This window comes from Rhinopithecus roxellana, chromosome 4 (assembly GCF_007565055.1).
Source record: "Rhinopithecus roxellana isolate Shanxi Qingling chromosome 4, ASM756505v1, whole genome shotgun sequence".
NCBI classification, from domain to species: Eukaryota; Metazoa; Chordata; class Mammalia; order Primates; family Cercopithecidae; genus Rhinopithecus; species Rhinopithecus roxellana.
The window spans coordinates 152,672,579-152,694,603 of record NC_044552.1 but is presented as its reverse complement, the minus strand read 5'-3'; the positions used below and the strand labels follow the sequence as shown (position 1 = coordinate 152,694,603).

General features: G+C 44.1%; 1 protein-coding gene across 9 annotated transcripts in view; it reads right to left on the bottom strand.

Moving 5' to 3' along the window:
* PDE10A (phosphodiesterase 10A) overlaps positions 1-22,025 on the bottom strand; it is a 362,722-nt gene that overhangs the window by 121,141 nt on the left and 219,556 nt on the right. The window contains exon 3 of one of the 9 annotated variants that reach the window (XM_030929475.1): positions 2,844-2,961. The exons of the other annotated variants lie outside the window; for them this stretch is intronic. The gene's annotated coding sequence lies outside the window, so the exon portion shown is untranslated. The remainder of the gene's footprint in view (positions 1-2,843; positions 2,962-22,025) is intronic. 9 annotated transcript variants of the gene reach the window in all.

The following is a 22,025-nucleotide window of genomic DNA, read 5'->3' as shown; positions in this document are numbered from 1 at the left end:
CACTTCTAAAGGTCTATGACTTGCTGTTTTTCTGAGCACTATACTCAATGAATACCTGTTGAATGAACAAATAAGTAACCAACCAGTCAATGACTGGACAAATACCACTGAACACCCAGACAATGCACTAGAGCAGGCTCTCTTCTAGTTATCAGAGACCCTACAACAGTGAAACAATTACATCTATCGTCTTCAATAAGCTCACATTCTAGTTGGAAGGGAATCAATACGTAAATATGGCAGGATTTTATATGCGAGCACCAGCTTGGGTTCAGTGTGCTAGGGCTAGGTTGGCTGAAATCTGTTCCCAAAAGTGGCCGATGCTCCACGAAGTTGAAACCTCAGAACTTCCCTGGTATGTATTCAAAGGCTTAGCAAGACTGGAATGCTGGATTTGCCTGATGATAGGAGACCAGTTTGGCAATCCCCTGGCTATGTCCTAGGGATGCCCCCCTTCACCAAGGCCATGAGAAATACGTTTACAGGGGGAGCCCTGGAATATGTGAATATACACCTGGCTCTGGTGTGGGCCAGGAATTAATGTGAGAACTGCTGCCATATGGCTATGTTCTTGAATTCACCCAGAAGATGGGATACTGATGTGGCAGAGGACAAGTGGGAGCACTTCACATCCAGAGACAAGGTGGGCATTGTCAGCATAATCAACAGAAGCAAAGCTGCGGAGGAATTTGGTCACAGAAATATTCAGCACAGCTGCTTGATCCCAGGTGCTACAGTTTGAACATTTCCTCCAAAGTTCATGTTTTGGAAACTTCATCCTCAACGCAACAGTGTTGAGTGGCGGGCCCTTTAAAAGGCACAGCCTTGTGAATGGAATCATGATGTTTGTGAATGGAATCATGGTATTTGTGAATGGAATCATGGTGTTTGTGAATGGAATCATGGTGTTTGTGAATGGAATCATGGTGTTTGTGAATGGAATCATGGTGTTTGTGAATGGAATCATGATGTGATCGGGACAGTGAATGAGTTATCATGGGAGCAGGATCCTGATAAAAGGTAACTTTGGTCCTCTTCCCTTCTCTCTCTTGTACACTCTCTCTTGCTCTTGTCCTTTCTGCCATGAGATGACACAGCAGTAAGGCCCTCACCAAATGAAGGCCCCTCAATCCAGGACTTCCCAGCCTCCCAAACTGTAAGAAATAAATTTCTGTTCTGTATGAATTACCTAGTCTCAGATACTCTATTACAGCAGCACAAAATGGACTAAAACAGAAAACTGGCACCAACAAGTGGGGCTGTGGCAATAACAAATATCTAACAATGTGGAAGCAGCTTTGGAACTGGGAAATGAGTAGAGGCCAGAAGAACTTGGAGGAAATGGCTGTAAAGAGCCTAGACTACAATAAAGGAAGCATTAAGGGAAATTCTGGTGAGGGCTTAGAAAAAAAACAACAGCTGCAGGAAGGGCTTTAACTTTCTTAGGAATTACTTAAGTGGTCACAATCAGAACGCTGATAGAAACACGGACAATAAAGGCTATTCTGATGAGGTACTGGATGGAAATGAACAAGATGCTGGCAACTGGAGTAAAAGCCATCCTAACGAAGTCACAAAGAACTTGACTGATCTGTAGCCATGTCCCAGGGCTATATAGAAAGCAGAACTTAAGGGCAATGAACTCAAGTATCTGGGTGCCATTCATCAAGACAACGGGAGAAAGATCATAAAGCTGCTTCAGAGATCTTGGAGGCCATCCCTCCCATCACAGGCTCAGAGCAGGGCCTTGAGGGCAAAGTTTCCAGAAAGGTGTCCATGGAACCTCAGCTTTTGCTGCCCAGGCAACTTAGAACTCTACTCCCTGCATTCCTTTATAGTGTGAGCCCCGGCCATGGCTCAAGTGAGTTCAAGTGCAGCTCCTGCCACACCTCCAGAGGGCACAAACAGTAAGTCACCGTGGTATCCACATAGCACTAACTGCGAACTTGCCGGCTGCATAAGCTGTGGTGCCACAGCAGCCTCTACCTAGATTTCAAAGGATGTAGTAGACAGCCTGGGGCCCACGGACAAACTTGTTGCAGCAGTGGAGCCCCCACAGAGAGCCCCCAGTAGGCCAATGGCTAGCGGAGCCCTGAGAGCAAGGCCATCTCAGAGACTCCAAAATGTAGAGCTATCAATGCAACTCCACAATTCTGAAGAAGCTTAGGCATGAGAGACATCAACCTGTGAGAGCTGAAGTGTGGGCTGGCCCCAGCAAAGTCATAGGGGCAAGGATACTCAAGGCCTTGAGGAGCCTCATCCCCACTCCAGTGTGCCCAGAATGGGAGGAATGGAGTCAAAGAAGATTATTCTGCAGCTTTAAAACTTAATGTTGTTTTCTCTGTTGAGTTTTGGACTTTTGGGACCAGTTACCCCTTTTCTTGTCTATTTCTCCTTTTTGGAATGGGAGTATCAATCCTATGCCTATTCTACCATTGAATTTTGGAAGTAGATGACTTGTTTTGATTTCACAGGCTCAAAGCTGGAGAAGGTTTGTTTCAGGACGAATTGTTCCTTGAGTCTCACTCATACCGGATTTAGATGAGACTCTGGACTGATGCTGTACAAGTTAAGAACTTTGAGGCCATTGGGATGTAATTAATGCATACTACATGTTAAAAGGACATGAATTTTGGTGGCCAGTGGTGGAGTGCTATGGTTTAAATGTATCTCCCAAAGTTTGTGTTAAATAATCCCCAATGCAACAGTATGGAGAGGTGGAACCTTAAGAGGTGATTAGGACATGATGGCCCTGTCTTCATAAACAGATTAATACCATTACTGGGGGAGTGAGTTAGTTATCTCAGCAGTGGGTTTCTGAATAAAAGGATGAGTTTGGCCACCTTCCTCTCTCTCTAAAGCGTGATCTCTTGCCCTTCCACCTTCTGCCATGGGATGATGCAGCAGGAAGGTCCTTGCCAGATGCAGGCACCTTGACCTTGGGCTTCTCTGTCTCCAGAACTGTAAGAAATAAATTTATTTTATTTATAAATTTCCTAGTCTGTAGTATTCTGGTATAGCAACACAAAACAAAGACAACAGTGTCCCTGGAACTGAATAGGGCAGCCTATTGATATCTTTTTTTTCATTTGTTTAAACAGAAATGTTATGGCTTAAATGAACAAAAATCTGACTTGATGACCACAGAGAAAGTCAGAATACTTCACTGAATTCCCAGACATGAGCCAATTCGCAGGCCCAGAACTCCTTAAATAAGGAAAGAGAAAGCAAGTTCCCCTTGAAGAAGAATCCTACTATGCTGCCAAAAATTTATAGCATAGATCTTCCGCCTACCTTTCCCAAAGAGGTCTGCAGCCATTTACCTGGGTGACTGAATATTATGGGGGCACGCAGAATTACTAGACTTGGGGAACCACTGGACATCAGCTCTAACCTGACATTGATTCTTTATGATTATTATTATTTTGAGACAGGGTCTAGCTCTGTTGCCCAGGCTGGAATGCAATGCAGTACTAATTATGAAGAGACCCAAACTCCACTGAGGTGTACCAATCAAAAGGGGCTCATGGAGATCAAGTAATCAGTGAAGTTTTAGCTCAAGGTTTGTCTCAAAAATGAGCCACAATGGGTTCTCGAACACACCCTCTGGTGACTGCAGTTTGGGAATACACTTCTGGAACAGACATACTCAGCAGGAGACAGAACTCCACACTGAAGGATCCCCCATGCAGCAAGGGACTGAAGAAGTGACACTTGCAGGAATCTGAGGGAAGAGCTTCCCAAGTAAAGAGAACAGGATAAATCAATTAATTACTATGACCCAAGGCGGCAAAATAGAAACCTGCCAAGCAATTCTTAAGCTGCATTTCGAACTCCAAAAACTACTAACTGCTACTATTAGGCTTTTACCTGTGGTAGCCACTCCCTGTTCTCTTCCCAAGCATTGAGAGCCTGGGCTGTGGAAGAGGTTCTCTCAGGTATATGTAATCCCTTCTCACATCTGCTGCCTTCCTGGGCGGTGCCTAACATTTCTGAGGGCTGGTTCCCCCTTCCTTTAGCCTTGTGGGTCCTACTTGCTTCGTTGCACACTTGACTATGGTAAGTCATTGGTCTCCAACTCAGTTTTGTGACTTTTTGTTGCTAAAGTGTAATCTTAACAGCCAAAAATTCTCAGTTATTTTCTAGCTCCAAATTTTTGTCCAAGTCTTGCTCTTACCCAGGTACCTGTTGATAGGTATTTACATAATTATAGAATTTACATAAAAATCAGGAACACCTGAAATTCTAATGACTCTAAAATATGACAACGTTGTTTGAGGTCACCAAAACTTATGTTATTTTCTTTATCATCTGTAAGCAGATCCTATTCGAGCTATTTCAAGTGCTGAATAACTCCAGATAAAATATTCTACTCTATCACACCCTCTCTTCCTTACTTATTCCACTTATTCCAACCACTAGTTCTGTATTTTCTTTATCCCATAGTCTTTAAAAGGAGCTTCTATGAGAATGAAGCTAGCCTAAAAGAAAGCTGAGCCAAACGATAGTGAGAGACCTAAGTTATAATGATAGACTTTGAACACCTAGATCCAGCCACGCAAAAGCTTCATGTTTAAAAATCACTAGATATTTCTTTTAAATAAACCAATACATTCTCTGAATTCTTCATTTTTCAAGTGGAAGAAAGGAGCATTAGCCAGCTTAAGGGGAGTTTTTAGTCATTCAGTCCCTACATAAATGATACACGGCTGACTCCTTCCTCTTAGCATAGAATTCTGAGAACAGGCTCTTTAATAATGACCTATGTGCAGGGCTGAGATCAATAACCAGCTGTTCTCCAATTCTTTTGGGCAGGAAATGGGTTGTTACAAACAAGTGAGAATAAGAAGACATTCTGGGAATTGGACAGTTTATCATGAGATTTCATTTCACATCTCTGGGCTTTAATTTTCTCATTTGTCTAATGAGAAGGCTGAATTATACTGTCTGTAAAATACTTTCCCTTTCCAACACTAACTTTCTAAGATAAGCTATGACCTAGGTTTTAAATTTTTTTCTTGTTTATATTAAGCTTCAAATTCTAATATTTAATCTAATAGAATATGTTAGCACATCCTGTTTCCTTTTGTTTCTCATTATAACTGCAAACATAACAGCAAAATGTTTTTACTGTAATTACTATTTTATATTGACACATTAACTCAGATATTAAAGGTCTATCTACATAGTTAACAAATCACTCAAACCATAATATACTGTAAAATATAAAATTACATGCAAATGTACAAGAATAAGCAAAACTGTTATTTGGCTGTTCACCTTGTGGTCATTCTATTATTTATCAGGACTGTTACGAAAGGCAAAGCTGAGGAGACAAATTACGTCAATGTCAAATCACATACTTCTAAGACACTTCTATGGAAACCCCATGATAAAGGAATCAATCTCTATTAGATTGAGTAAACATGAATTCTATGGCTTGACTAATAACAATCACAATAAGCATACTAATAAAGATGTTAAGAACTTGTATTTTTACAGCATTTTTAACTTCATAAAGTCCTTTCATGCCTTTCCAAAGACACCCTACAGCAAGTTTACACTGGGCGTCACTGCAGCATTCATAATGCGAGACGAGTCAAAATTCCAAAGTAGAGTAAGCTGGGAGCTACACAATTTCCGAATCAAATTGGACACCACCATCTTCATATTCTGTTTCATGCTGATCTCATGCAGTACTTGTGTTTTATTTGAGCAACCACCAAAAACACAGTTTCACAAAGATAAGACCTTAAGGAAAGAACTGTAGTGATCTAATATTAAAACTGAACTATGCCAAGCTAACATTGAAAATGAACTACATCAGGTTCTGTCCAACATATGCCACTGTGTTTCCCATGACATTTTAATATATCCTGAATGTTATCCTTGCATATTTGCTGTGGTGCCTCGGGGTATTTGGAACACAGTTTGGGAACCAGGGGAAAGCCACTCTCTTGTCTAGGGGGAAACAATATTTTACAGAATAAAATGGTAATGAACAAATCAGTGTTAATCATTGGTTCAGAAAGAAAGTAAAAGCTGGTTTAACCGGGAGGACAAATGTTCCCATGCCTGCTAAAATGAATTAGCTATGTAAACATACGTTAGACAGCCACTTAGCCAAAAAAGTTTGGAGGCAATTCAGTAATCACATGGAAACTGTGACCCCTGTTAGTCCCGAGAGTCTGTGATTCTATGAGGTGGCAACAACATATCTTGAAGGCCAACAATAAACAAGAAGTCATAATGAGACAAACGTTAAATTGGATTAATATTTAACAGCATAAAAAGGAGCTCCTCAGTTTCCAATATAAACTTCAATGCTGGAAAAATATCTTCTTCTCATCATTCTTTATACTATTCCTTTGTTTCTTTTTATATTGTTTATAATGTTTTATTTTGACATAATTTCGATCTTACAGAAAACTGCAAGAATAGTACAAGAAACACCTTGTACATCTTTTACCCAGAACTGTAGACTGTATCTCTGTCCCCCCCTTAAAATTCCTATGCTGAAATCTTAACCCCCACTGTGATGCAATCAGGAGGTGGGAGCTTCAGGGGAGGGATTAGGTCAGGAGAACAGAGCCCTCATGAATGGGATTAGGGACTGGACACTTCCACCCTGTGAGGACACTGCAAGAAGACAGCTGCCTATTATCAGGAAGAGGTCCTCAGCAGACCCTGGATCTGCCGTCACCTTGACTGATCTTGAACTTCACAGCTTCCAGAATTGTAAATTTCTGAAGTTTATTAAGCCACCCAGTCTATGGGACTTTGTGACAGCAGCTAAACTAGGACACTAAGATTTACCAATAATTTGATTTGTCTAATTTGCCTCAGCATTCTATCAGTAAATTGTATCTATCAATCTTTCTGTCCACACATGCACATACACACACACACTCACACGTTTTATAAATATGTTTTAATATTTAAGAGCAAGTTGGTGTGCCCCTTTATTCCGAAACACTTCAGTGTGCATTTCTCAAGTAAAAGAACATTCCCTTACAAGTTAAATACAGTTACCATGATCAGAAAATTTAACATTTCTACAACAATATTAGCTGAATAAAAACACATTCACAGTTCACCTGTTGTCCCAAAAATGTCCCATAAAGGATCATTATCCCTCACCCGTCTAAGTTCAAATTCCAGATCACATATGCTACTTAGGCATCACATTTCTTTAGCATCTTTCAACGTAGAACAGTTCCTCAGCCTGTCTTTGTGTTTCCTGAACTTGATACTTTGGAAGAATACAGGCCAATTTTGTTTGTCTGATGTTTTCTCAAGATGAGATTGAGGTTCTGAATTTTTTTCAGCGAAACAATGAAGTGATGAAGCTAGAAAGCCATAATCTGAAGAAGAGTGAGCCTGCCTGGCTGCCTCCCTGACTTCCCTCATATGAACATGGAATCAAAAGCTTATCTTACACAAAAGGGCATGATCCACGATTATTGTCATTTAATTGGATGCTGAAATTGGCCCAGATTTGGTGAGCAGAAACTCCTTCAAGACAGTGCCTGTATCCTTTTGACACATCCTAACGATTCCTTCAACACTTCCTCACCTTTTTGTCACATACTTTGCCAGCCCTTGAATCAGCCATTTCTAATTCAAAGCAATCCCAGTTCCCTTTAGTAGAAAATGGTATTTAAAATCCAAGAGTTGGAGCTATATCACACTGCTGTCAATGCTTCTAATGCATTAGATATAGATATAGATATAGATATAGATATAGATATAGATATAGATATGAAAGGACCTCAATACACACACACACACACACACACACACACACACTCACTCACACAAACACACACATAGGTATGTATAAGCTGATAACTGCCATTCTGTATGTATTTGTCTACTTAAATATACATATATTAAGAGAGATGAAAAACCATGACTACTCTGATACCTCCGGTTCCAACCAAACACTACAATGTATATTCCACTATTCCCTATTTCTGTATTTGTAATTACCTCACCCAACATGTGAAATCTGGCTGCCAATATCCTTAATATACTTATATATTTTCTCAAGTCTAGAATACACAGAGGTAGTTTTAGAAGTGCTAAGCCATACCACTTCAAATAGTAAAAGTATTAATTATATGTTAATATTTTTTAGTTTTTTAGGTAAAATTTACAGACACTGAAATATACAAATCTTAAAGGTACAAGTGCATAAATCCTTGTAACATACATCCTACCAAAGAGAACACTTCATCTCTTCATAAAGTCCCTCCCATAGTCCTTTCTAATCAATCCCTGTTCTCAAGGCAGCCAGTCTTTTTGACTTTTTTCCACCATAGATGAGTTTTGCCAGCTTTTGGAATTATCTGTAAATGGAATCATACAGTATGTACTCTTTTGAACCTGCTACATTGGCTCAACAGAATGTCGGGGCGATTCAGCCATGGTGCTGTGTGCTTCAATAGTGTGTTCCTTTCCATTACTGGTAGCATTCCGTTGTATTAATGTACTACAACTTGTTTATCTGTCTCACTGTTGCTGGACATTTGGAGTGTTTGTTTCCAGTTTTGAACTATTATGAATAAAGCCTGCTATGAACATTCTTACAGAAGTCTTTTTTGTGAACACAGGTTTTCAATTACGTTTGGCAAATATCAGAGTAAAATTCCTGGGTTGCAAGATAAATCTATGTTAAACTTTACAAGAAGGTGCCCCCCTTTTTTTCCATGCTTTATATTCTTAAGAATAGAGTTATCCAAATGATGTAGGCATTTTAAAGGAAAAGAAGTTAAAAATAAAGGTGATCTATATCACACAAACAGCACAGGCTAAAAATCCTAACTATTCTGTAATGAGCGATTATCATGAACAGAGAAGGAAATCTGTGAGCTACACAGGCATGTGTGGAAAAGCTTGGGGGTAACACAGAGGAGGTCACTGATTCTTTGCAAATGTTTCCTTTAAAAAGTTTTAAAATCCTAAACAGTATATAAAGGACCAGTAGATATTCATCCTGAGCCTATCCTAGCACCATGGGGAAAAAAGAAAAAGCAGCCACCTTCACTTGTTCTACAGTGTAACTGAGCACAGAAGAAATGCTACACAGAGCTGTTTCAAAGGATTACAGGAGAGTAAGTAAGGCACTGTATTAGTTCTTTCTCATGCTGCTAAGAAGACATACCCAAGACTGGGTAATTTATAAGGAAAAGAGGTTTAGTTGACTTATAGTTCCACATGACTGGGGAGGCCTCAGGAAACTTACAATCATAGTGGAAGGTACCACGTCACAGAGCGGCAGGAGAGATAATGAGTGCTGAGCAAAGCGGGGAAGCCCCTTACAAAACCATCAAATCTTGTGAGAACTCACTCACTATCATGAGAACAGGGGGAAATCGCCCCCATGATTCAATTATCTCCATCTGGTCATGTCCTTGACACATGGGGATTATTACAAGTCAATGAACTCTGCCTGTGTTCTAGAAATGCAACAACAAAGCCGCAAGCACATCACATCTGTTTTCTGCATAGTTTACTGAACATTTAAGCCCACTGTTGAAACGTACTGCCCCCCAAAAATATTCCTTTCAAAATATTAGTACTTGGCATGGTGGCTCATGCCTGCAATCCCACTTTCTATGCCTGGTGAAGATGCTATGAACATTTGTTGACATGATGACAAAGGATTTAGAATATTCTATAAACTTAGTTGATAAGGCAGAGACAGGGCTTGAAAGGATGAACCCCAATGTTCTACTGTGGGCAAAATGCTTTCAAACAGCATTGCATGCTGCAGAGAAATCGTCTATGAAAAGAAGAGTCTGCTGAGGTGGCAAACTTTATTTTTGCCTTATTTTTAAAAGTTGCCACAGCCACCCCAACCTTCAGCAACGACAATGCTGATACATCAGAAGCCATTTACATCTAGGCAAGAATCTCCCCCAACAAAAAGATTACAACTTGCCGATGACTCAGATAATCATTAGCATTTTTTAGCAATAAAGCCACACATAAGTTTATTCATTATTTTTTTGTTTTTTGAGACAGGATCTCACTCTGTTGCCCAAGCTGGAGTGCAGAGGCACAGTCTTGGCTCACTGCAATATCTGCCTCCCAGGATCAAGCAGTTCTCCTGCCCTGCCTCAGCCTCCCAAGTAATTGGGATTACAGGTGCCTGCCACCATGCTGGGCTAATTTTTTTTTTTTTTTTTTTTAGTAGAGATGGGGTTTCACCATGTTGGCCAGGCTGGTCTTGAACTCCTGACCTCGTGATCCTCCTGCCTCGGCCTCCCAAAGCACTGGGATTATAGGCATGAGCCACTGCACCCGGGCATTATTTTTAATTAGTGACTGCACATTGCATTTTAAGACATAATATTATTACACACTTTATAGGCTACGGTAGAGTATAAACATAACTTTACATGCACTGAGAAACCAAAAAATTATTGTGACTCACTTTATTGTGATATTTGCTTTATTGGAGCAGTCTGAAACTGAACCCACAATACCTTCTAGATATGACTATATGTAAGGTTTTTAACAAATATTTATTTAGCAATGTGTCAAGCATTATCAGGTAAGCCTACTATTCTCATGGAGTTTAAATCCTATTGGGGGAGGGGAACAGATGAACAAGTAATTATCAACTTGTGAAAATGCCTATGACCAAAAAAGTATCTGATGCCTTTGCTGCCACCTTTAACAAACCACAACCTAGGTGTGATTGGATTTTGTGCATATGTACTCCATTACTGGAAAACTACTGTATTCTTTTTTACACAATGAGGAAATGCTCCCCAAATAACCTTTAAACAGCCCTTGAATTTACGGACTAGGACCACCCATCTTTATGGGCCTAAAGCAGCTCCTCTGTTGTACCAGATTTCAAAATCTCTAGTCTAGCATAGACTTGCGGCTGCCAAGAATGGTGTGGCAAAACAGGTGGCAATTTAAAGTCTTGTGAAAGAGGAATGTGTTTAGTTCCCACTTTTAACATTTTTATCATAATCGTTTGATATCATTTTTTAGACAAAATGACTCCTTCCCCACTAGCATAGTGAGTAATAAGATATGCATCTTCTATGTATCATCAGCATCACTTAATTATCATTGAATTGGGAACTGACTTTAAAAGACAAACGGTTCACGTCTGTAATCTATTGTTAAGATTATGGGTTTTGCCTTAAGTACAAACAGATCACTGCCTTTAGCAAGCATTCCCTAGTATTTAAGGGGTCAATATGAACTATTTCCATACAGCAGGATATTGTATTCAATTCGGTAGAGAAGTGTTTTACACTAATACGCTCAGGAAGCCAACGTGCTTACGAGTGATGCTCCACACGGGTTTCTGAGGTTGCTATGGCTGTAGTTCATAAGGAGCAGCAAAGCTCCTGAAAAGAAATTTAGCCTAAAACAACCCATCCATAATTTATGCTAAGAGTTTTTCTCTCCAGTTTTCACAGAACACGAATATGCATGCCTGAAGATATTTCAGCTTGTGTAATAAGGTGAATATGGACTTTTCTTGTAGTCTTCATGTGGGGTTCTTCTTCATGAAGAATGAGTGATTTTCCATCTGGGTGAGAAATTATTACTGGGCTCTTTGATTTTCAAAATTCAAAATGTCAGAATTTCACTTTACCTTACTAGAACACTGTATCTGTCAACTGGTTCCTCTGGCTTCTACATCCTGTGTTGATAATCAACAAGATAGGATACCTGCCTGCACTCCAGGTATTTGTTTATAACTATCATTTTGGACCATTCAAAGCCCACCACTTAGCCAAAGCCTGATTTTAAGAAACTTCTATTTGGGGAGCTGGAAAGAGACACGCTTTCTATCCACTCCTCCACATGCTTTCACTTCTACCCTTGGGTCACATCACGTTAGCCCTGTGGTTGTCAGCTGGAGTGAGTGAGGGCACTGGTGTTTAGTCCATGTTTGCTGCTACAAAGGAATACCTGAGGCTAGGTCATTTATAAATACAAAAGGTTTATTTGGCTCACCGATCTGCTGGTGAGGGCTTCTGGCTGCTTCTACTCCTGGAGGAAGCAAAGGGGAACCAGTATGTGCAGATATCACATGACCAGAGAGGAAGCAAGAGAGGGAGTGGAGTTTCAACAGCAGACTTGTTAGGGCCAAAACAAACCATACACAAACCATAGCAATAGGTAACAAGAACTGACTCCAGGTAATTCTAACTTATGTCTACTCTAATCCAGCCTTCTGTATGGTCAACCGCACTTTGAACACTGAACCACATTGTAATACTATGCTTTGAAACTTACTGAAAATTGCTGTAAATCAGAAATGTAAACTTATTTGCATTTTCATAAAATCCAGGATTAAAAACCTTGTCCTGAAAAAGACTGATCGGTATCCTTCCCTTAGAGTATAAGGAAATCAATTTTGGTTTACACTTCACCTGATTAAACATTAAAAGCCAGATTTGCCACTCATTCATAGAAAAGTATTACCTCTTACAAATTGTTTTCTTTCTAGTTCTTCCTCTGTTGTATTTGGTTATGCTTCTTTATCTGGTAATCAATTAGAAAACCTCTTTTTAAACGGTATAGTAAGAAAAGCAATGGAAAGTGAGTAAATGGTAATTAGTTGTGAAGGAACAGGTCGAGCTGCAATAGGGAGGATTTGGGAGGCTGACAGGGCCTCTCGAAGCCCTTAAAGACTCTCTTTAGGCCATCCTCCTCTCTCTGTCCCACAGCATCATCACACTTTCTCTGTCTACTGAATCATTTCCACAAACACATAAACATGCTGTCATTTATCCCATATTTTAAGAGAAAAATACTAAAGCAAAACCAGGGCTTTTTGTTGCCTCTTCATGACTCTCCTATATATTTACAACCCATTTCTCTCCTCTCTTTTCAGGTAAAACTCCATAAATCAATTGTATCTGTTGCTGCCTACAATTTCTCTTCTCTCACAAACTCCAGTTGCTCCAAGAAAACAGCTTTCACTGAGGTCACCAGTGACCCCACACTGCCAAACCCAAAGACCAGCTCTCAATCTTCCTTTCCCTTAAAACTCCAGCACCATTTGACATAGTTGATTGCTTTGTTTTATTTTAAATAATATTTATTTAAAAGAAACACTGAAAGAAATCAGGCACATTCCTCAGTCCTGGGCCCAGTACAAACAACATATATCTCTCAATTTCCTGGGCCCAGTACAAACACCATATATCTCTCAACTTCCTGAGCCCAGTACAAACACGTCCCACCATATATCTCAACTTTAGAAAAACACCACCTGGAAAAAAATCCCTGATAACGACACAGCTGTTTGTAGTTTTACTGAAAGCACGGGAACCAATAGATCACTGCTAAATGTATAACTTAATATGTTAACCAATTGTAATGCTGTAACCTAAAGAATTCCCTTGTTCCTCTGTAACCTTACAAGTCCTATTTACATCGGGCTATAAAAAGCGAGCGCAAGCATTGTTCGGGGCCCTCTTGTATGTTGTGGAATGGAGGGACCAAGTTCGAACTTGCAGTAAAGATCCTTGCCGCTTGGCTTTGACTCTGGACTCTGGTGGTCTTCTTCGGGGAATAAACGGTCTGGGCATAACATCTGGGGGCTCGTCCGGGATTCCCCAAGCCCACCAGACCCCTGGTCAACGGATCTCCCAGGATTGATCTGCTGATAGGTGAGCCGGCTCGTCTCTGTTTGTCTGTCTGTGTCTGTTCTGAACCTGTATCTGAGACTCGCGAGGTCTGTAACTGAAGCTGAAAGCTGACATAGTCCTGGCGGACGCGCTATAGGACGGCCAGCGGAGACCAGTGGGAGACGTCCCCTGGCTCTCATCTGATTCTTGTCTGATTTATTCTGACCCAGATTTCTGGAGCGCGCCTGAGACTGACATAACTTGTTGTTGATATCCAGCAACTCACTTTCCTTTGCAGGACCTGTTCCAGCAACTCACTTTCCCTTGCAGGACCTGTTCCAGCAACTCACTTTTCCTTGCAGGACCTGTTCCAAACGCCACTCCGGGCGCTACTGTTCAAGATGGGTAATACCCAGAGCACTCCCCTATCTCTCCTTACAAGTAATTTCAAGGATGTTAGAGCAAGGGGCCATGATCATAGTATGGAAATCAGGAAGGAAAAGCTAATTACTCTATGCCGCTCCAAATGGCCAGCCTTTGATGTAGGGTGGCCACCCGAGGGGACATTCCGCCTTCCTGTCATCAATAGAGTCAAGTCCAAGGTTTTCCTACCAGGGCGTGCTGGCCACCCGGATCATATCCCATATATCCTCATATGGCAGGACCTAGCTGAGAACCCGCCCCCTTGGCTGTCCCCTTTCCAATTAGCCTCTGAACCCTGTAAGGCACTGGTTGCTCGGCCGCTAAAATCCAAGCAACCGACTGCCCCCCCCATCCTGTTCTACCTGATAGCGGGGACCCACTGTCCACAGAACCCCCTCCGTACCCCTCTGGGTCCCAGGCCCCAGCCCCCCGGGCTGGGCCGTGGGAGGGAGCAGGCGGACAGGAGGCGGCCGGCGCACCTGGACCCGCTGAAAGTGAAAGTAACTCTGAAGGGCCGGCGGGGTGGACGCGAGGGTGCACTTTGCGGGCTAGCCCCCCCCAGCCGCCTGACTCCACAGTGGCTCTACCCCTCCGGGAAATAGGACCCCCAGATGACACGGGAATCTCCAGGCTCCAGTACTGGCCATTCTCCACCAGTGATCTGTATAACTGGAAGACTCAGAGCACCCGGTTTTCAGACAACCCCAAAGATTTAATGGCTTTACTAGATAGTGTCATGTTCACCCACCAGCCTACTTGGGATGATTGTCAGCAGCTCCTCCGAATCTTGTTCACAACAGAGGAGCGAGAGAGAATACAGGTAGAAGCTAGAAAGCTGGTCCTGGGGGACGACGGCCAACCGACTGCCAATCCTGATCTCATAAATGCGACTTTTCCTCTGACCAGGCCGGCGTGGGATTACAACACGGCAGAAGGTAGGGGACGGCTACGCCTTTATCGCCAGACTCTAATGGCGGGTCTCCGGGCAGCCGCTCGCAAGCCCACTAATTTGGCTAAGGTATACTCTGTTTTGCAGGGAAAGACAGAAAGCCCAACTAACTACTTAGAAAGATTAATGGAAGCCTTTAGACAGTACACCGCCATAGACCCAGAGGCTCCAGGAAGTCAGGCAGCTATTGTAATGTCTTTTGTAAATCAGGCAGCCCCAAACATTAGAAAGAAGCTCCAGAAATTAGAAGACTTGGAGGGAAAACAGATTCAGGACCTCCTACAGATAGCCCAGCGGGTTTACAATAATAGAGATACTCCAGAGGAAAAAATGACCAAGGTCCTGGCAGCAGTTGTACAAAAAGAGCATCTACAGCCAGAGAACACCCAACCTAAGCGGTCCCCCAGACATGATAACCTGAGCAAAGACCAATGTGCCTACTGTAAAAAAGCTGGCCACTGGGCAAGAGACTGCCCCAAAAAGAAACAACAAGGACGGAGACCCCCTAGGTCTACACCCGTACTAGTCACCCAAGATGAAGACGAGGGAAGACGGGGTTCGGACCCCCTCCCCGAACCCAGGGTAACCTTGCAAGTGGAGGGGACCCCAGTTCAGTTCCTGGTCGATACGGGAGCACAGCACTCAGTCCTAGTTAAAACTAATGGAAAATTATCCTCCAAGTCCTCGTGGGTGCAAGGGGCCACAGGAATTAAGAAATACCCCTGGACAACACAAAGAACAGTAAACCTCGGAGCCAGGAATGTAACCCATTCTTTCCTGGTCATTCCTGAGAGCCCCTGTGCCCTATTAGGGAGAGACCTGCTGACTAAGATGGGAGCACAGATCCATTTCCTCCCTGAGGGGCCCATCGTGACCAATTCCCAAAATCAGCCCGTGCCGGTCCTGACTATAACCTTAGAAGATGAGTACCGGCTCCACCAGGAGCAAGCGGCCCCTGACCAGGACATAGCAACCTGGCTCCAGCAATATCCAGGAGCTTGGGCAGAAACGGGGGGCTTAGGACTAGCAAAACACCATCCTGCCTTGTTTGTCGAACTCAAGCCTGGGACAGACCCCGTTCAGGTACGGCAGTACCCAATGCCCCTAGAGGCCAAAGAAGGAATTACGCCCCACATCCGTCGGCTCCTCGACCAAGGGCTCCTTCGGCCCTGTCACTCACCCTGGAATACTCCCTTGTTGCCGGTACGGAAACCTAATAGCGGGGAGTACAGACCTGTACAAGACTTAAGAGAAGTCAATAAGAGGGTTATGGACATACATCCAACTTGTGCCCAACCCGTATACCCTCCTGAGTACTCTAAACCCTAGACACCAATGGTACACTGTTTTAGATTTGAAAGATGCCTTCTTCAGTTTGCCTTTAGCCCCTCAGAGCCAAAAGCTTTATGCCTTCGAGTGGACTGACCCTGAAAGGGGCATAAGCGGCCAATTGACATGGACCAGGCTGCTGCAGGGCTTCAAAAACTCTCCTACCCTGTTCGATGAGGCCCTCCATGAAGACTTGAGTGAGTACCGATGCAAACACCCTGAAATAACTTTACTACAGTATGTTGATGACCTCCTGATTGCAGCCAAGACCCAAGAAGCTTGCCTCCAAGGGACCAAGGGTCTCTTGCAAGCTCTAGGGAATCTAGGCTACCGGGCATCGGCAAAGAAAGCTCAAATCTGTAAACCAGAAGTAACATATCTGGGGTACCTGCTAAAAGGAGGGCAGCGCTGGTTAACAGATGCCCGGAAGCAGACTGTTCTGCAGATCCCCAGGCCACAATCCACCCGACAAGTAAGGGAATTCCTGGGGTCGGCGGGATTTTGTAGACTATGGATACCTGGGTTTGCAGAGCTGGCTAAGCCCTTATATCAGGCAACACAGGGACAGCAGCCATTTAATTGGACAGAAGACGACGAGTCGGCTTTCCAACAGATCAAAACCGCCCTACTCTCTGCGCCTGCACTGGGACTGCCTGACGTCACTAAGCCCTTCCACTTATACGTGGACGAGAGTAAGGGTGTAGCCAAGGCGGTGCTAACTCAGAACTTAGGCCCCCGGCGGAGGCCAGTTGCATACCTGTCAAAAAAATTAGACCCAGTGGCTGCCGGGTGGCCCCCTTGTCTCCGAATGATTGCAGCCACGGCCCTGATGGTACAAGATGCTGATAAACTTGTCATGGGTCAAGAATTACGGGTCGTTACCCCACATGCCATCGAAGGTGTACTCAAACAGCCACCTAATCGATGGATAAGTAATGTCCGGCTCACCCACTACCAAGGACTACTACTAAACCCCCTCAGGATAACTTTCCTGCCCCCAACAACCTTAAACACTGCCTCGCTGCTGCCCAACCCGGACCTGGACACCCCGCTCCATGATTGCACTGAGATACTAGCTCAGGTGCACAGAGTTCGAGAGGACCTGCAGGGCCGCCCACTTCCTGACGCTGACCTCGTTTGGTTCACCGATGGAAGCAGCTTCATACACCAAGGCCAGAGGTATGCTGGAGCGGCAGTGACTTCAGAGACTGAGGTAATCTGGGCGGAACCCCTGCCCCCGGGGACATCGGCCCAGAAGGCCGAACTGATAGCGCTCACCCAAGCTCTTACCTTAGGGGCAGGGAGGAAACCGACAGTATACACTGACAGCCGATATGCTTTTGCTACAGTGCATATACATGGGGCCATTTACAGGGAGCGAGGATTATTAACGGCTGAAGGAAAAGAGATAAAAAACAAGCAAGAGATCCTAGCCCTGTTAACAGCCCTATGGAAACCAGAAAAATTGGCTATTGTACATTGCCCAGGGCATCAGAAACCAACCACTCCAATTGCTCAAGGCAACTTTCTGGCAGATCAAACTGCAAGGAGTGTGGCAAAGGCTCCTAGCCAACTCCTTGCACTCCAGCTCCCTGATCCGGGCCCCCGGGACTTGCCATATCTCCCTGACTATTCGGAACAAGATCTCCAGTGGATCGACAAACTTCCCCTGAAACAGATCCAGAATGGGTGGTGGACTGATACTAATGACCAAACCATCCTACCAGAAAAATTAGGACAACAAGTGTTAGAACACATCCACCGAACCACCCACCTGGGTGCCCGGCGGATGACAGACCTGATCAGATGCTCCAAGCTCAAAATCAGACATACAGCCGAAACAGCCAGCAGCATCGTGACCAACTGCAGAGTCTGCCAGCTTAACAACGCCTACCCCCAATCCCAGGCTGCAACAGGAACAAGGCTCGGGGGACCAGGCCCGGCATCTACTGGGAAGTAGATTTTACTGAGATAAAGCCAGGGAAATACGGGTATTGGTACTTACTTGTCTTTGTAGATACTTTTTCAGGGTGGATTGAGGCATTCCCAACCAAAAGGGAGACTGCTCAGGTTGTAGCAAAGAAAATCCTGGAAGATATCCTCCCCAGGTATGGCTTTCCCATCCAGATAGGGTCAGATAATGGACCGGCCTTCATCGCTAAGGTAAGTCAGGGTTTGGCTTCCATCCTTGGGGCAAATTGGAAACTACATTGCACTTACAGGTCCCAGAGTTCAGGACAGGTAGAGAGGATGAACTGGACCTTAAAGGAGACCTTAACTAAATTGACTATGGAGACTGGCGCTAATTGGGTGGTCCTTCTCCCCTACGCTCTGTTCCGGGCCCGTAATACCCCTTACAGACTGGGCCTTACCCCTTATGAAATCATGTATGGCAGACCCCCACCCCTGGTTCCCAGCCTAAAAGATGATCTGCTCAAATCCGAAACAGAAAATGTCTCTGAACTCTTATTTTCCCTACAAGCCTTGCAGAAAATTCATCAGGAAATCTGGCCCAAGCTGAAGGAACTATATGAGACTAGTCCCCCACTGACACCCCATCCGTACCAGCCGGGAGACTGGATACTGGTTAAGCGACACCGACAAGAGACCTTAGAACCCAGGTGGAAGGGACCACTCCAGGTACTCCTAACCACACCCACCTCCCTAAAGGTAGAAGGCATCGCGTCGTGGATCCACTACACCCACGTCAAACCAGTGGACCCAACCTCCGACCTTCTGGGGCCAATCACGGCGGCGACTGAAGCACCGGCCATGTGGACTGTGGACAGAGCTAAGAACAACCCCTTAAAACTCACCCTGCGCCGACAGCATAGCTCACTGCAAACATGCAGCTAGGTAGTCTAACCCTAACGTCAGTCGCCCTAGTGGCCACGGGGGCAAACACAAAACCAGTTCCTAACCCCTTTGTCTGGAGATTCTGGCTTTATGAAAACCGAACCCACCCTGGGCAACCTCGTAAGCCCGGGAAGCTATTGGCCAGTGCTGATTGCCCCGCCACAGGGTGCAGTGACCCAATTTTGCTAAATTTTACTGGTTTTCAGATAGCCAAACCAGTGGCACCAATGATATGTTTTGAGTTTGATCAGACTAAGTACAATTGTAAACACTATTGGTGGCACCAAAACGCAGGCTGCCCCTACAGTTACTGTAAAATGCACTCAGTCAGAGGGTGGAACGAGCAATCCGGGTGGAACTTCTACCAGCAGGGTAGAAGCGGCATCTATACTTGGATAGTTAAGGACCCTTGGAACTCCCGCTGGACCACGCCTCAACATGGGGCTGTATACTATTCCTCTTCCTCCACGTGGCCTAGCAGTGACCTCTACCTGTGGCGTGGCCTAGTTCAGGTATGGCCCCTGGTCCATGGGGATATCCAACGACAGGAAGACAGACTAACACAAGATTTACGTCCTTTCTCCTGGTTAGAATTATTACAAGAAGGATTAGAACTTGCTAACCTTACAGGACTTCACAGCTTGTCTGGCTGCTTTCTGTGTGCCACCCTAGGGCGTCCACCGCTAACCGCTGTCCCTCTGCCATGGGAATCCTTTACCCAAACTAACAACCGTCGGAATCTCTCGAATGCCCCTATTCTTAATGTGCCACTGTACCAGAACCCCAGTCAGGAGAAGTTTCCCTACTGTTTTTCAGGCACTAACTCTAGCCTCTGCAACATCACTGTAACGCCCCCTAATACCAATCTAAGGGCCCCGCCGGGCATATTCTTTTGGTGTAACGGAACACTGTCTAAGAACTTATCTGGTCCCTCGGTTACCGGCCTACTGTGTCTTCCTGTCACATTAGTTCCCCAGTTAACTCTACTAACTGCCAGCGAGTTCCTGGGGTACACCGGTAACTGGACTAGCACTGCTATTCACCCAGCCCCTAGACCGAGACCTGCACGAGCCATATTTCTTCCCCTCATTGTGGGAATCTCCCTCACCTCATCCCTCATTGCGGCCGGACTGGTGGGGGGAGCCCTAGGCCACACCCTCATAGAAAGCAACAAGTTGTACCAACAATTTGCCATTGCTATGGAGGAGTCAGCTGAGTCCCTTGCTTCCCTTCAGTGACAGCTCACATCCCTAGCTCAGGTCACTTTGCAGAACCGGAGGGCCCTAGACCTACTCACTGCTGAGAAAGGTGGTACATGTATGTTCCTGCAGGAAGACTGTTGTTTCTACATAAATGAATCAGGGCTTGTAGAAAGCCAGGTCCAACAGTTACGCAAGTTAAGCATAGAAATGAAAAAACAGCAGTTTGCCTCAGCTGCAGACCAATGGTGGAATTCCTCTATGTTTTCCCTGTTAGCCCCCTTCCTTGGACCCCTGCTAAGTCTACTATTTCTGCTTACCGTAGGACCTTGTGTTGTTAACAGAATTTTGCAGTTTGTCAGAGAGAGGTTTGACACCGTACAGCTCATGGTCCTCAGAGCCCAATACCAACCTGTACACGCTGAAACAGAATCAGACTTATAAGACCCAAGATTGGCTCTAGAGATACCTGAGAAAAGGGGGGAATGAAAGAAATCAGGCACATTCCTCAGTCCTGGGCCCAGTACAAACAACATATATCTCTCAATTTCCTGGGCCCAGTACAAACACCATATATCTCTCATATCTCTCAACTTCCTGAGCCCAGTACAAACACGTCCCACCATATATCTCAACTTTAGAAAAACACCACCTGGAAAAAATCCCTGATAACGACACAGCTGTTTGTAGTTTTACTGAAAGCACGGGAACCAATAGATCACTGCTAAATGTATAACTTAATATGTTAACCAATTGTAATGCTGTAACCTAAAGAATTCCCTTGTTCCTCTGTAACCTTACAAGTCCTATTTACATCGGGCTATAAAAAGCGAGTGCACGCATTGTTCGGGGCCCTCTTGTATGTTGTGGAATGGAGGGACCAAGTTCGAACTTGCAGTAAAGATCCTTGCCGCTTGGCTTTGACTCTGGACTCTGGTGGTCTTCTTTGGGGAATAAACGGTCTGGGCATAATATCATATACCCCTGATTCTCTTCCCACCTCTTGGACAATTGTTTTCAGTCTTCCTTTCTAGTTCTTCCTCCCTTAGAAGTCTCAGACTTCTGAATGTCATGTTCCAGGCTTGAGCCATACTCACTGGTCAAGTGATCTCATCTGGGTTCATGACTTTAGCTACTATCTGTATGCGGATGGTTCTTAAATCATCATATTACTAATGATCTCAAATTTATATCTCTAACTCAGAACATTTACCGGAATTTCAGTCTCATATATACAACTTACTACTTAACATCTCCCATCTGGAAATCTATTAGGGATCTCCAACTTAGCACATTCAAAACTAACTGACTGACAGGAACCACCCCCTGAACACACACCCTGACCTGTCCGTCCTGCAGGCCCTCCCACGGAGGGCCTCCCAGCCTTCCAACGGCTCAGGCAAAACCCTGATGCCTCCTTTCTTCCTTCTTTTTTAATAGCACACGTCTGGATTAATCAATGATTCTTGCTAGCCCTCCCTTCAAAATAAACACAGAATTCTACCAAACCCAAGCATTTCCCCCTACCTCCATTACCACCAGCCTGCTCCAATCTCTTTATGAGACATACTACACTAGCTTTCTATTTGCCAATCACCCTTGGCAATGAAAAATTATTCTTTGAAAGCACTGTTGAATTCATTTACTTAGGAT